Source organism: Humulus lupulus, chromosome X (assembly GCF_963169125.1).
Source record: "Humulus lupulus chromosome X, drHumLupu1.1, whole genome shotgun sequence".
Classification (NCBI taxonomy): Eukaryota; Viridiplantae; Streptophyta; class Magnoliopsida; order Rosales; family Cannabaceae; genus Humulus; species Humulus lupulus.
In genome coordinates, this window is record NC_084802.1 from 229888653 (window position 1) to 229905883 (window position 17231).

The following is a 17231-nucleotide window of genomic DNA, read 5'->3' on the forward strand; positions in this document are numbered from 1 at the left end:
ATAGTAAAATAACTCTATTTTGTAGAGTTATCACACTCCCAAACTTAAAGTTTTGCTAGTCCTCAAGCAAAAGAAAAATTAAAAAAACACATTTTTTTTTTAATTGGTGATGTCAAATGTTTTTGTCAAAATTTACATCATGGAAATAGTTCAAAGAAAATAAAAAATAAAAGTAAAGCTTATGTAATTAATTAAAAAGTTAAAATTGTTTTCAAAATAAATATTTAACATGCAAACACAAAAACATAAAATCATCATGTGAACATTAGACAAGCTTATGCAAACAAAAATAAATTAAATCTCAAGAGATAATCAAGCAAATTCTAAGATTTTTCAATTTTTTTTTTTTTAGAGATTTAAAGAATTTAATGTTTAAATAAACTTTGTCCAAATATCACAATAATTCAAATAGAATAGAAAAGTGTCATATAATAAAAAAAAATCTATAATTAAACAAAACTAACTCAAAAATTAAAAACAAAGCTTAAGATTTATTCAAATTTTTCTAAGAACTAAGAAAAAATTCAATCATAATTCTTATCATCGGAAAATGAAAATCACCAATATATTTTTTTTTTCAAACAAAACAAAGAAAATAATTTTTTTTTACATTATATAACAAATGGAAATCACAGAAAACAAAAAGAAAAACACACAATACTAAGAAAAACACATACACCCTACCCCCAAACTTAAATGAAACATTGTCCTCAATGAGTAATAAAATGGAAAAAGTTAAGAACTACTCCCTTGGATGTATGCTTCCATGATTTGGCTCCTTTGTTTTCTTCTCTTCTTTTTGGCAAGAAGTTTCCTTCAAGCTTTTGAAAAACATGAAACAAAAACACACAACAAAAGTGAAACATAAAAAAGTATGGGTTGCCTCCCACAAAGCGCTTTAGTTTATAGTCTTTAGCTCGACTATAATTCTTTTTTTCTTTCAACCTACACCCAATCGATGGTGTAAAATTTTATTAGTAGGGTGAGTTATGACTTTGATGCAAATGCCATAAATAATAATTGATAACATCACACCTACAAGAAAATTAGAAATATGCAATTTTAATGGAATATCAATAAAATAAGAAAATTGCATGTTTATATTAGACTCTTTTTCATTTTGAGTAAATATACAACTTTGTTCATTTATGGGCTCTTGAGATATAATTATATCTTTTTCATTTTCCTCATGAGCCTCGAAAATTATTTCATCCAACTCTTTTGTTTTATTAGGGGGTTGGATGCATATTACAAGTTCTTCAACAACTTCATTCTCTTTTTCACTTTCAATTTGACTATTTGGATTGAGAATGAGTTGGTTGGGATAAACTTATTTTTTCGACTCTATAATAGTTGCAAGTTGTCCTACTATTGTCTCAATTTTTGAGATTGACTGAGACTGAGCTTGTAATATTTGGTAGGTTGATTGCATGAATTGTTGTAGGGTATCCTCTAAAGATTGGCTCGTTTCTTGTTGAATGGGATATGATAGGTCGGATTGGGCATGATTTTGATTAGGTATGTTGAATTCATGCTCTTGATTCATTGGAGATTGGGTATGGCTCCATGAAAATTTTGGATTATAGGTGGGGGCAAATGGGATATCAAAGAATTCACCGTAATCATGCATATCATTATTTTCTCCATAATTTAAATTTGATTGCACATAATAGTTGTACTCAGAATTCCAAATATAATTAAAATGATTCATATGGTAAAAACTAAATGACAAACTAATTTTTTTTAAATGACAATTAAGGTAAAAATAAAAGGAAAATAAAATTAAGAGAACAAAAACAATGTTAAGATATTAACAATTACACGATAATATGATAAAAGACAAAGAAAAATAAGGTAAAATTAAGTAAGATTATCAAAAATTAGGCAAGAGTAGGGAGGCATAGCATGCCATCAACCATAACAAAATTAAGGTAAAAATTAGGAGGCACAAGTGTCATCAACTAAAACACAAAATAAAAGACTAGGATGCAAAATTGTCATCAACTAGTAACTTGAAAAATAAAATAAAAATAACAACAAGATAAATAAAGAAAATTACAACAAGGGTTAGGAGGCATAAGTGCCGTCAACTAACAAAGATATACAAGGAACAAAGTTACAACAAAATTAGGAGGCACAAGTGTCATCAACTATTAAAAAAAAGATAGATAGATAGGAGGCACAAATGTCGTCAACTAAAAAAACAATAAATATAAATATATAAGTAAGTTTTTTTTATGGGTGGTAGAACAGTCTCAAATTTTCTTTTTATCTTTTTTTTAGTTTTATATAAATATATATTTCTTATAATTTTGTATATATAGTTTTTTTTCTTTTTTTTCTAAGTGCAAAAAATAAAATAACTAGTAGAAGAATTTACTAACCTTGAGATAAATTTCGTTTCCTTTCTTGCAACTCCCCGGCAACGGAAAAAGAAAACTATTTTAAACCAAAATTAATAAATTCTAACCTAGCTCCAAAGATTGATGAGATTTAATGTTATGAACATAAAATAAAAGATTTAAAATAAAATTATTTAAGAGAATAAAAATAAACCAATTATGATTTTGAAAATAAGTTTTAAAAGAAAGATTATTAAGATACTAGATTCCACAAAATGTAAGTTTAATAATACTTATTAGTATATTGATTCCCACGTTTTACTGATAGTTAAAATAAGTCAAACTATCATTTTCCAAATAGATTTATAATTTTAGGCACAAATTACTTCTAAAAAGATAGGATTTTTCTTCACTTTCCAAAAAGTATAATTTCAAAGTATTTAATGTGAATCAACCTAATGAAACAACAAAAAATCAAATAACATTATTTATAAGGCAAAACATAATATTTTTGTTCTAAGCATTGGATGTGTACAATTTAATGACACATCTTACACAAAGAATATTATGTTTTGCAAAATGAAGAACAAAGTGCATATTATCTAACAATCCAAAATATGAGATATTAACGATGAAAGACATATATGAAGAAGACAAATCCATAAATTTTGTTGCATTACAAGGGAAATCAACCTACAACATAAATATTATCTAGTTACAAGTTGCTTCATCATGATCTTAACAATCTTATGAAAAAGATTAGAAGCACATAACTAGAATAGAAATTACAAACAAAAAATTACAAACATAAATAGGAAAATTTGGAGAAGGAACCTCCAAATTTTTCCTCTAAAAACACATAAAAAATGACCAAAAAGATGAAGAGAATAGAGGGTCTTGAAAGTGTAGAAATTGAAGTGTAACCTCCTCCAAATTAAGCACTCCCAAAATGGTCTTGAAAATTCCATATTTATAACCAAAATGAGAGTATTAAAATAATCAATTTAAATTGATTAAATTAATAATAATATGGCAAATTTGGGTAAATTATAGGGTGTAATGATGATGTTTGTGGTGAAATGTGTGGAAAAATTGGGTAAAAAGTTAGCATTTTTGGACAAAGGGACAAGGGGACAAATGAGCTATGTTGGGCTCAAGGAGGGAAAATGACAGAGGCGTGGGGAGCTTGGCTGCTGGGAGGCATGCATGCCGAGTGGGCTGGTGAGGTGAGTCAGGCAGGCTGGGAAGGCTGGGTGACTTCGGGCCTGAAGGAGCAGCTGGAAGCTGCTGGGGCACGGCTGGGCCTGGAGGCTAGGAAAGTTGGTCTTGTGGGCCTGGGATAAGAGGTGGGCTGGTGTTGGGCCTTTGGACAAAAACACCAAATCTCTTACTTTTCTTTGAAGAAAACCACTTTTTCCTTCATTTTTCTTGCTTTCAAGAGCTAAAAAAATACCACATAATTCCTACAAAATAAATATAAATTAAGTCATGATAAAATATTTTCAATTATAAAATAAATCATATTAATTCATTGAAAATATTAATTAAAACTTAATTCAATTTAACATTTAGTTTCAATAAAACACACATTTTTTTACTTCTAACTATACACAATAATTTAAATAATTAAACTACAACAAAATAACTATAAAAACGCACAAAAATATATAAAATCAAAATAAAACCAATAAATTTAAAATTACTTAAAAACTGAACAAATCAATTAAAAACTTAAGAACTAAGCAACAATTAGCATATAAAATATGGTAAAATAACTGTATTTTGTAGAGTTATCAACATGCAAATAAGGCACTAAAACACGTAAGGCAAATAGTCACATAACCAAACAAACTTAAATAAAGCTTAAAGTGCAATAAGTCGAGTTTGTCTTCAGCGGTGAGAGTACATGTCAGGATAGTCTACAGGAAACAAAACCATTTCTCTCATACCATGTGTAACGCCCCAATTTCTTGAATCGTTAATTTGACAATTACCGTAATTAAGGTTTAAAATAAAAGTACTCTTTTATTTATAAAATCAATCATAAACACAACTCAAACATTTAAAAGAATGAAACTCCAAAGTTTCGCAGTTTTCATAAATAAATAAAATAAACAACTTATCCAATTCATAAAACTAAAATATCATTCTTGAAAATACTTTGTAAATTTCCAATGTAGGCCCGATCCCCTATGATCGTTAAATCCTCGGCATGTACGCCCTCTGCCAAAACTCTCTAGTTGCATAGTAACCACATCTTTGCCTTTACCTGCAGCACAGAGTCCCCATGAGCTAAAGCCCAGCAAGAAGAATTGTGTAGGACACAACCCCATAACCTTACCCGGGAATTTAAATCAATAATAGTAACAATAATATAACATAAATCATAACTCATGAAAAGACGTAGTCCAAGTTGAGTTGGAAAAGTAACATAAAACATAAGCATGCAATTTCAACATTTCATAAGCATGCATTTTTGTAACGTAGACATGTATTTTAAACATAAGCATGCCAAACAGTTATCACATACGCATACACAACACATAACCATAATTTCATATAAGCTCAAGAAACATAAACATTCACTAGCACAATCATGCATTAACATAAACATATCACATAAAACAGTTTCTACCATAGAGTATGTCAAGCATACACCCTGCGTGTAGGTGTCCACTCTTCTTACCTCCAAAAGCAGCAGCGATCCACACACCCTAATGTTTCACTTCAAGTATCCTTAGCTAACCTATACATAACATATAACATCAATGTTTTAAAAACCTCAACCAAACAAAACCATAATTATACCCACTAGTATTCTTTCTATGATTAACTAATTCCCATATCATCCTTAAGAAAGTCTTTGAACCTTTCTGCATAAATCCCCAAAATTTACAAACTTATATCTAAAAGTCCTAAAAAAGTCACATTTTTCGGCAACTGACATAGTTGCGCCAGTGTCTGGGCACGATCGCGCTCAAAGAGCGCCAGGCCAAACTAGACAAGTAGCGCGGTCTTGACAAGGATGGGCATAGTCACGCTAGGTCTCTACTTTCAGAGATCGTGGTTACGATTTCTAAACCTGAAACTTGAGCCAAATCGTAAAAACTCGACCCCAAACCCCCCAAAACAGGTATTCGAACATGTTTCTAACCCCATGAATCAAGATATTAACATCTCTAAACCTATATTAGACATTCATCAACCCAGAAATAATAACAACGGTCTTAGAATTTCAAAAACTTAGATTGACAAAAACTTTAAACGAAAGTTGAACACTTATAGATCAAGATCCAGCCACCAAAAACTCAGACCCTTGCTGCCTATGAGATTCCTAGCCCTTCAATAGCCCAGATTGGTGATCTCCTTTAAACCTCAAGCTTTCAAAAACTCAGATCAAGAATGAGTGATTGTTCTTGGTCTATTTCCCCTTTAGTTTATCGCCCAAAACCAGAGTCTGAAAATCGAATGACATCAAAACCTATTTTTCTTATTAATTGATTATTTAATTTAACTTAATTCATGTAAAATCCAAATGACCTTTCTGTCCCCAACCTCAAATTTATCCTTAATAATCACTTAAGACCCTTATTGTAATTTCCAACCAAAATTAATAGTTTTAACTTTTGATAATTACACTTTCTATCATAAAACCCATAATTCTACTTGGACCCCAAATACACAACTTCTAGTACACTTTGGACCCTAATACCTTAAGAAACTAATGTGTGTGGATTGTTGGACAGAACACATAAATAAAAATACATCAAGTTGACCTGTGAAATTGGCCAACGGTCGTATGTACAGTATACGACACCTTTTGAACGAAATGAATATAATATACGAGAGAGTACAAATATCTTAAATAAACACACCGAAATTTTATAGTGGTTCAGCCCTGTTTTGATGAACAGTAATAACCTAATCCACTTAGTCTTTGGTATTGAATCACTCGATAGACAATTACACGAATGATTTGAAGTATTCACTAGTCACCAATTTGCCCAGAGTTTCTCCCCATAAAATATCTCTCTCAAAATTGTTCCTTGAAAGATCCAAAAAAGAATAAGTCCCCTTTATGAAGCCCTAGGTTCTTTATTTATAGTAATGTGGGCTATTACATGATCAGTAATACCGGGATCGTAGTTTGCAACACGATTATTGGGTAGTGGAGATACATGTCCACCTCCACATGTTTATGAGATCATGGGTCTTCTCGTTGTTTCTCTGGATCGTGGTTGACGATGCACGATTGAAACCTTCGGGAAAATGCTAAGTCTTGGTTGGTCTATGAGACTTGGGTGCTAGGCCCGATGACCTTTTAGAGCTTGGGTGCTAGGCCTGATGATCCTCTGGGTGCTAGGCATGCTGACCTTCTGGGTGTTAGGCCTGATGACCTTCTGGGTGCTAGGCTTGTTGACTTCAGCTTGAATGAGCATGAACTTTATCCAGCAAAGTGTATTTGGGAGTTTAGGTTGACCATCCTATGAAGAATAGGGTGGGCCAACCATCCATGTGGCTCTTGAGCAGGTCAAGCCGACCACCCCTAGGGGTTAGGGCCAGGTCGACCACCCCTAGGGGGTTTAGGCCTGGTCGACTTCTCTATAGGTCCTGGACCTATCTTTTTTGCTCATTGGTCTTTCTTCAATAATTCGTCGTTTTTCCCTGATTTGTGATTCCATGTGTCGCTTTCTCATTTGTCATGTCATCCCTGGATTTTTGTGGGATAACATTTGCCCCCCAAGTTTATCGTAATGTGTTCAACATTACGGTAAACTTGATCTGGCCCGAGAAAAATATCGTAGCAGTACTTTAACAGTAAAGTCCCTCGGGACATTACGTAGTACTTTTATTAACTATCGATTTCAAGGATAATTGTAATTCCTAAAAATAATTATATTTTTCAAGGAAAATTAATTTCCTAAAATATAGTATATTTTTCAAGGAAATTTGAAGTCCTAAAAATATAATATATTATTCAAGGATATTAATTCCTAAAAATACAAAATATTTTTTAAGGAATTTGAATTTTTAACCATAATAGATATTTTTCAAGGATTTTGAATTCCTAAAAATATGGTTAGTCTGAGAGGCTATAAGTAGGGTCTCACTCATCAAACTCCTTACCCCTGCGCCTCCTTCAGGAAGTTTTGAGCTATGGAATTCTCCAATTCTTCATTAACTCTGCGTATCTCCTCTTTGGTAAGTATTCTTTCCCAAATTTTACGTCTTTGATGAATCTGTCTAAATCTCCTTGTTTTGTTTTATTTTGATCCAAAATAATTGACTTGTTTGAATCAAAAACTATTCTTAATCAAAAATTGGCTTGTTCCTTGCTCCTTTTTGCGTGATGCTTAGGGTTTAGATGCCTATAGGCCGACCACCCTTTAGATTCATTGGCCTGGGCGATTTCCAGGCTTAGGAAATTACGTTGGGCAATTTCCAGGGTTCCCCATCTAGCCATAGGCGATTTCCAGGTCTTCAAATTCCCTCATAGGCCGACATCCTAGGTTTTCCTTAGCCTGGGCGATTTCCAGGCTTAGGGGATTAGGGTTCAGGCCAACTACCCCTATGGTTTTCTTAGCTAGGAGATTTTCAGGTTTATGGGATTAGGGGTTTAGGTCGAATACTCCTAGGGTTTTCTTAGATAGGCAATTTCCAGACCTATGTGTGTAATGACCCAAATTTACAAATAAGGCTTAAGGGCCTTGATTAGTGTGCCGGGAGGGCATAATTGGATTATATGTGATTTAATGATTAAAGCATGTTATATGATTATTTGAATATCTGTGATGCATGACCATGTGTATTAGTACACATGTAGGCCTTGACTAGGTTAGAAGGGAATAATTGTAAATTTTGGCCCGTTGAGGGCATAACTGTATTTATTTGTGATAAATTGATGAGACCACATTATTATGTGGATATATTTGTAATCTGTGATTCGAGGCGATCCCAGTGAGCAGTTTAGCGAAAAAGTCACGGCAGGGATTTATACCTGGCTCGGGGCGAGCCTGGGGGTATTTCTGGGAATTTAGAGAATATATTGGGGTCAATTTTGACATTGAGGAATATAATTGGTGATTAGTTAGGTGTCAGGAGGTAAGCGGTAAATATTAGAGACACTCGAGGAATTAGCGGGAATTGGGTGAAATGACCAAAATGCCCCTAGGTGGATTAAAAGGCTTAGGATTTATGGGAGGGTATTGTGGTCATCTGGCTTATAAAGGATAAATGTTATTAGGCTTTATGACTTAGTGGATTGTGTAGAAAGGGCTGGAATTCTAAAGGAAAGAAAGGAAAGAAAGAAAGAAGAGAAGGAAAAAGGGAAAGAAAAATAGGGCAATTTCTAAGATCGGTTTAGGACTTCTTCATCATTTTCTTCTGGAGGTTTGAGGCTAGAATCCAAAGGAGCTTAAGGCTGAGATTGTATACTTGGGGTCTTGATCAGGTTGGGGAAACTGGCTAAGGTTGTTCATCAGTTGAGGTAAGACTTTGAGGTTAATATTTCAGTTCCTGGTTTTGGTGTTGAGCTGGTTTTTCTAAGCAAAGTTTTGTGGGAATCCTAGGGAGTTGAGGCTAAAGATTTGAGGAGGAGAAGGCTAAGCAAGAGTGGGAGACAATCTAGGCTAAGCTCATCCATCAGAGGTAAGGAACTTTAGTTTTAAGCTTTGTGATTTATGTGTTTTTGCTGAGTTTCTGAGCTTTAGGTCCAGCTATGGTGAATTCTTTGATTAGGGGTGCATGTGATTGAATTATGTGTGGTTGGGATGTTTGGGATGAGTGGAGGATGTTGGTAGGCTTGTTTTTAAGTTTGGTTGAAGTTTGGAAGAGTTTTGGTAAGGTTTGGCTCGGGAAAATTCGAAGGAGGAAATGATGTGCAGGGCTGTGTTGTGACTAGCGCTAGTCATTGGGCGTTGTAGCACTAGGCCCTGAAGTTTCTGAGCCTTTTTGGATCTATTTATAGTGCTGTAGCGCTCTCCCTAGAGCCCTGTAGCGCTACCCTGTTTCCATAAAGGGGTTTTTGGGTTATTTTCAAGGGTTTTTGCTCAGGGGTTCGGGGTTCGATTCCACCACCCCGTTTGGTGGAATTAGGGCTTCCCGAGGGCTCGAGATTGGTCCCGAGGCTAGGTTTTGGACTTGAGGTTTGGTGATGATTCTGATCTATGGTTGTGACTAGGTGTACGCTAGGGCTCAAGAGGGATCGTGCTTGAGGATCAAATCGAACAAAGCTAGCAAATCTAAAGGAAAGAAAACTGCACCTAAGTATGTATTTGTAAAGGGACTAAGGGCTCCCTATATCTGTATAATGTCATAGATGGTAATATGCCATGGGACATGTGATTAATAGCCTAAGGCTGCCATAAATTATTCTTGCGCATAGGGCGCGACTTAGCCACTGGTAGCCGAGGACAACTTAATATTCACTGAGCTCGGTTTAAGCGGGCCGGAGTCAGTGAGATAAATAGATGGTACGGCCTAAGGGCGTTAACCCTAGTTATCATATGTGGATTGATTATTGATATGGAATGATATACTTGGTATGCTGAATATTTGATTAACATGATGCCTAGACTGTTGAGTACATGCTTGTGCAGTATGAGTTATCTGATTGTCTGTTGAATGATTATGCTTTGTTATTGTGTTTTCTTGTTGGGCCTTGGCTCACGGGTGCTACGTGGTGCAGGGAAAGGAAAAGACAAGTTGGTCCAATCCTAAGATGGAGGGCTGCGGGGCTGAATGTGCATAGTTAGCTGTTCGTCCACCACAGCTGAGGAGTGGAACAAGACGGGATATGCCTAACTGCCTGTTTTGTCTTATAATGGTTGGTCACTGTATCTAAATCTTGAACCTTTTGTAAATGATCTTTAATGTATTACTTTTGGGATCCCATGTAAAAAGGAAAATTGTATATATATAAGAAATGCAGCTTTTGAGACCAAAATCTTTTAACCATAGTTCAACTATAGTTTCAATAACACGTTTTGAATTAGATGACTTGATTAGGAAGTCTTGTACTTTTATAAACACACAGTGTAACGGTCTTGGCTATCCAGGGTGTTACAATGTGCCCTATGATTGGCGATTTCCAGGGATTCAAATCCTCAGTTTTTGTTGACCCTAGATCCTCCTTGTGTTGCACCATTTTTTTATGAGCCTTGAACCCTAGCCTTTTTGCGATTTGCTGGAGCTTAAATCCTCAGGGTGGTCGGCCTAAGGTGGTAGGCGACCACCTACCTCCTATTTGTCTCCTTGATGTGCCAAAGTGTTCTCCAATTCCTAGGGTGGTCGGCCTATGCCTAGGCCAACCACCTAGTCTTCATTTTTGCACGTTATTGGGTCTCCAATATCCTGGGTGGTCGTCCTAGTTCTTTCTTTTGCATTTTGTAAGCTCAGAGACTCATGGTGGTCGACCTAGGCTTAGTTCTACTAGGCCAACCCCTTCTTTGAGACTTTGATCAATTTTTCCAAGTCTAGGGGAGTCCTATGGTGGTCGGCCTGAGCTTAGTCTCACTAGGCCGACCCCCTATATAGATTTTTCCCTTGATTTCTTCATTTTTGCTCCTTAGTAATAGACTTGCCCCCAGCTACTGGCCTATATAGTCCGTGGTAGGGAGCTTTGTTATGTCAATGTACTAACTTTACTATTTATTTTTCCTTTGTTATAGATGTCCTGCTCCTCTTCGTCAGATAAGTCTGTAAGCGAGCGTACTCAACAGAAGTTCTTGGAAAGGGTGAAAAGGATTTTCCCTCACTTCGCTTTATATTTGTTCAGTGAGGAAGAATTCTTGAAAAGGTATAGCCCAATGCCAAGAGTAAAACGGACAACTCGGCAACCCTCTGAAGATAATCCTAAAATTTTCAGGCACATCACTCAGGGCTCTTCGCCTGGCTCTTCACAGATCTCTTCTCAGCATAGTACTCCTCATGGCTCTCAAGGCACATCTCAGCGAAGTCACTCTTCTCAGCAGAGTCTATCCGGTCAGCGGAACTCCTTGCCACACCCTTTGAACTGAGATACCAGTCGGGTTCCCCATCACTCTTCTTCTCAGCGAGAACATACCGAGGGCTCTCATTGCCAAGTTACTTACCCTCAGGAGCGTTCTATTCACAAGTTTCATCCTAAGGTGGTTCGCCCTTCATCTAAGAGCAAGAAAGTCTCGCCAGTTGCGCAGCAGAAGAAGAGACGAAGAAAAGAGTTCCATTCATTAGATTATGATGCCACTTTTTCCAGTGAGATCATATGGAAACCGGTTGAGAAGCCTCGCCCTGCTGATTACGAGGTTGTTTGGTTCAAGGGGGCTGCCTCTGACATGAATAAAGAGAAGGTAAAGAACTTAAGGAAGACCTTTGACCTCTCTGGCGTGTCTATTACTATCCTTGGTCCACACGACAGAGCTGAGGACCCACCTTTGGGTATGTGTGCCTATACATGCTCTTCCATCAAGTCGGGTGCCCTACTTCCTCTTCATCCATACTTCCAGAACATGGTAGATTATTTTGGTATTAGTCCTTCTCAGCTGGCTCCCAATGTGATCTTGGTGTTTTCTGCGTTGTACATTATCTATCATTGTAGAAAATGGGCTACTCCAGTACCTCATGAGATCCACTACTTATTTGATGTGAAGACGAACCCTTCTCAGCGCAACTCGGGGTACTTCCACTGCCACCATTATACGAGCAAGGGTACCGACACCTTCTTGGAAGAGATTTCTGGAAATAGCAAGGCATTTAGATATGCCAAAACCTATTTCTTCACTAAGGATGCAGAGGCCAACTATTCCAAGTTTAAGCACGTCGGGCCTTTTTATAGACTACTCCCGACCCAGGCTATGACTGTTAGGGCCAAGGAATTTGATTACCATGACCTCTGAGGAGAAGAATGTCAAGACCCTCATTACTTCAGAGAACCTTAGGAAGGTCGGGTTGTTTCCTTCTACTATAGTCGATGTTTTGGATGAAGATGGTCCCGAGCCTGTGAACGCCATAGACTCCCCGGGACCTATTCATGTTGAGGAGGTACCCTCTTCGCTTGTGCTAGGTGGACAAGACGGTGATGAGGTGGGTGCATTCGCACACTCTCTACTTGCTTCAGATGATTTTGATGAAGCCACATTAAAACCTGAATCTCATTCAGAAGGTCCGACACTTTTATTATCTTTACTTTATGTTTCATTTGTATTTGATATCCCGCTAACATTTGATATTCTTTTGTAGGTTCAGATATGTTTGGCTTTGGTCATACCCAACAGAGGTCGACTCCAATCGAGACTATCCCTTCCGTCCAAGCGGCCAAGAGGGCCAGGGTTGAGCCTAAGTTGATAACGGAGGTTCCTCCCAAGGTGTCTTCTCCGACTCCTTTGGCGTCTAGTCATGTCGTAGAGGTAGAGCCATTCTTGCCAACACCGGTTCCTCCCGGTTTCACTGATGCGGGTGCCTCCTGTTCTGGGCCTGATCCGTTATCTGAGCCACACCAATCTTCCATACAGAATTTAGGTGCCATCATGGACCGAGTGTCTCATCTAGAGCAGACGACAATGACTTTTAATGGGATTAAGAATGAGGACTTGAGCACCATCCTCACAAAGTCACTCCTTGACATTCAGAGTGTAAGTCCACTATAGTTTTTTTTTTTTTTTGTCTGGTTAGCTTGTGCGCTGACGTTATCTAACACTTGTATGTTTTTTTCAGGCCTTGATGTTGGTCTCCCATGTTCGTGATAGGTACGTAGAGTATACCTCTATGCTTTCAAACCTTCGTTCTGAGCTTAAATCTATTCGCCAAGAGGTGTTGGACCTTAGGCACGTTCTTAGCTCTAGAGATGTGGACATTGCTTTGAAAGATGAAGAGATCAACACTCTCCGCAGTACCGTGAAGCTCAAACAACAGGAAGTGACCGAGTTGACTCTCAGGAGAACCCAGATGGAGGGGAAACTTGCCGATCAACTCCAACAGTTTGAAGCTAAGAAAGAGAAGCTGATTGCTGACATGGATCAACTGTCAAAGGATGCTCATGTCGAGAAGGAGCAAGAGGTCAAGGCTACCTAGGCAAGGCTCGAGAGGAGTATTCAGAGACAGCTTTCTCTTGCTTCTACTTGATCTGGAAGTCTAACAAATATCTGAACTTGGACTTCCTTCCCGAGAAGACGCGAGCGAAGGAGCTTAGGAAGTGTCTGGCTCATGAGGCTGCTGAGGCTTAGGGTGGTCTTTCAGATGATACTCCTTGCCCTAGTTAGTCTTCTTTTGGTCTTTTACTCTGTCTTTCCTTTCATGCCATTAGTGGGGCACCTTGTACTTGATAATTTTTACATATGACATTTTATGCCTTTATGCTTTTTTTTTATGAGTACTCAGTGTATTGATTGAAATTTTTTATTTCCAATGCTTAATAAGTATATCAACTCACAACCCTCATTGGTTCAGGTATCAGTATACTCAGAACACATGTATTTCACCTGCCATACTAACCTTACTTCTTTACGTTTTTCATGCTAACAACCATGGTAATGTGAGTAGTACGATAGTTCACCAAGTACCATGAATAAAATGGTCACGTCGACCACCCTATATGGTTGATGGACTGGCCGACCACCCTATAAGGGACATGGTTAGGAGTCTCCCTACCAATGTCTTTTTTGGTTTTGTTTTTTTCACTTTCGAAACATATGTTGAACAAATGTCCTAGAAAAGCTTGAGCTTGCTTAGTACTTAAGGCCATGCCTTCATTGCTCGTGCATACCCCGATCGGTATGTACTATATGTCCCCCAAGAGATCATGGATTTAAAATCCTTGGTCACTTGCTACTGGACCATGCCTTGCTTCAAGCATTTAGACACATAGTACTATCTTTTTCACCCAATGATGCAAGCAGCAAATGCTTGTCCCTCATTGGTAGTCGGGTGATGGTTTCATACTCAGTAGTAATTATACCTATACATAGATGCAGATTGTGTAGCAAGTGTCGATCATGATCTACGTAATCTCTCGTATACTCATTATAATGATTGTAGACAAAAGTGTCTAAGTTGAACCAACCGGGTCTAGATGGGCTAATCGAGCTTGTAACGAGTCTTGGATCAAATTATCGATCGGTCCCTCAAGGACCAGATTCGATTATGATCCGATGACGGTGGCTGGTCTTCGGAAAAATCTCTTTTTTTATCGTATGGGTTGATAGGTTCCTCAAGAACCAAGATCGAACATGATAAAATAATCTGGCGACAAGGTCCTCGGACCAGTCTCTTGTTTTGATCATATGGGTTGATAGGCTCCTCAAGAACCAAGATCGAGCCTGATCCATAATTTGACAACAAGGTCCTAGGGCCTGTCTCTCTTATTGATCATGTGGGTCGATAGGTTCCTCAAGAACCAGGATCGATCATGATCAAATAATTTGGCGACAAGGTGCTTGGACCAGTCTCTTGTTTGGATCGTATGGGTCGATAGGTTCCTCAAGAACCAAGATCGAACATGATCAATAATTTGACGACAAGGTCCTCGGACCTATCTCTCTTATTGATCGTGTGGGTCGATAGGTTCCTCAAGAACCAGGATCGATCATGATAAAATAATTTGACGACAAGATCCTCGGACATGTCTCTTGTTTGGATTGTATGGGTTGATGGGCTCCTCAAGAACCAAGAACAAACAAGATCCATTAATTTGGTGACAAGGTCCTAGGACCTGTCTCTCTTTTAGATTGTATGGGTCGATAGGCTCCTCAAGAACCAAGATCGAACATGATCCATAATGGCAACAAGGTCCTGGGACCTGTCTCTTGTTGAACGTAATTTAAAGAACTAAGAGAAACTTAAGAAATTAAATTCATTCATTGAAGCACAATGGTTGTTACATAGATAATTTGAAAATACTATATTTGCAAATTAAAACTTGTGTCGCTGCTGAACAACTTCACTGATGGTACCGACAGAGTTGTTCGGCATTCCAATAGTTTTTTATTAGTTCTCCATTCAGTTGAGCTATCTTGTACGCCCCTGGTGGGATCACCTCCTTCACGAGGTATGGCCTTTCCCAATTAGTTCTTAGTACCCCTACTGCAATGTCCTTAGTGTTTAAGAACACCCTCCTGAGTACTAAGTCGCCAACTTGGAATTTTCGATCTTTCACTCTGGAGTTGAAGTATCTGGCCACTTTTTGTTGATGTGCTGCTACTCTAAGACTTGCCTTTTCTCGTCTTTCTTTGAATAAATTGAGCGACTCTTCTATTAGTTTATGGTTCCTCCCCTTCCCGTGGGTAGCTTTCCGATCAAGTCGATTCCCCATACAGCGAAGGGCTAAGGGCTTTGCATTTGTGTTAATTCATTAGGTGCCACCTGGGGTATCTCGGAGAACATCTGACATTTGTGGCATCTTTTGACATACTCCATCGAGTCTTCGTTCATCGTTGGCCAAAAAGTATCCTTTTCTTAGGATTTTATTTGATAGGCTCTTCCCCACAGCGTGATCTCCACAAAACCCCTCGTGTACCTCTATCATTAACAGCTTTGACTGGTTGGGTGCAATGCACCTTAGTAGTGGTAGGGAGTACCCTCGTCGGTACAGGACTCGTTCGACTATCATATATCTTGCAACTTGTCTCACCAAATTCCTTGCTTTATTCTGATCACTGTGTACTACTCCTTGGTTGAGATAGTTAATAATAGGGGTCATCCACATATCTTCTAACTCAACAGGTAGTGCCTCCTGCTTGGTTATGCTTATTTCCGCTAAGTATTCGACGGGAATGACATTTAGGGTGTCTGCATGTAATGACCCAAATTTGCTAATAAGGCTTAGGGCCTTGATTAGCGTGCCTGGGGGGCAATAAGTGAATTATTGCTATAATATGTGGATTTATGTGAATATGTGATTAGAGATGCATGTTTAGTTGAATTAAATATGCATGTGGGCCCCATTTGGATACTAGGGGCATGTTTGTAATTTTAGCACGTTGAGGGCATAAATGAGATAAATGCGATATACTTGTGATATATTTGTGTAGCACGATCCGAGACAGTCCTTGGGAGCTGATAGCCAGAAAGTCACAACGAGGTTGAGAATCTGACTCGGGGCGGGTCTAGGGGTATTTCGGGTATTAGATGTTTTATGGGGTTATCGGGTTATGGAAATAAATATTTGGAGATATATTTGAGGTTAGAATGTTTAAGGAGGGCATTTTGGGGAAATTTACTATTTTTCCCTCAGGGACGTTTTTGGCACCCCGAGCCTTGAGGTAACCTTATAGATTAAGTTAAATAAAAAAAACAAGAGAAGCCTTTAGAAAAGAAAAAAAAGAAGAACCGAACCCCCCCTCTGTCTCTCTCTCTCTCTCTCTCTCTCTTGGAGTTTATCCTTTGGAAGCTTGGGGAACCTTGGTGAATTTAAGCAAAGATTAAAGGATTTTAGCTGGGATTTTGGGAGCTAGAGGCTTGGAGCTTGAAGAATTGGCTTAGGGATTCACTTCTGCTTGAGGTAAGCTTTTAATATGGTTGAGTTGTATTGATTTGCAGCTGGTTTTCTGCTGGAATATTAGAGCTTTTCATGTGTGTTGGGTGAAGGATCACTCTTGAGATTTGATGAGGTTTTGGGCTAGTTCTTTGTTAGGTTTTGTTACTGAAAACATGGTAGAGATTATGTGATTAATGGTTTGGAATGTTGGGTTGATTATGGGATAAATTAGCTTGGTTTTTGTGGCATCAATGGAGGATTTTTCTGGGTTGGAAGGGTCGGGCCGCGGTATTGTTATTGCTGAGCTGCAGCCCTCCGAAGCATTTTGGTGGCCTGGAAGAAGGGCGGGCCGCGGCATGGCTTTATGGGGCCGCGACTCTTAGTGCAATTTTGAGTTTTAAGGTGTGTTTAGGCTTGGGAACTCAAAGGTTAAGGCTCAG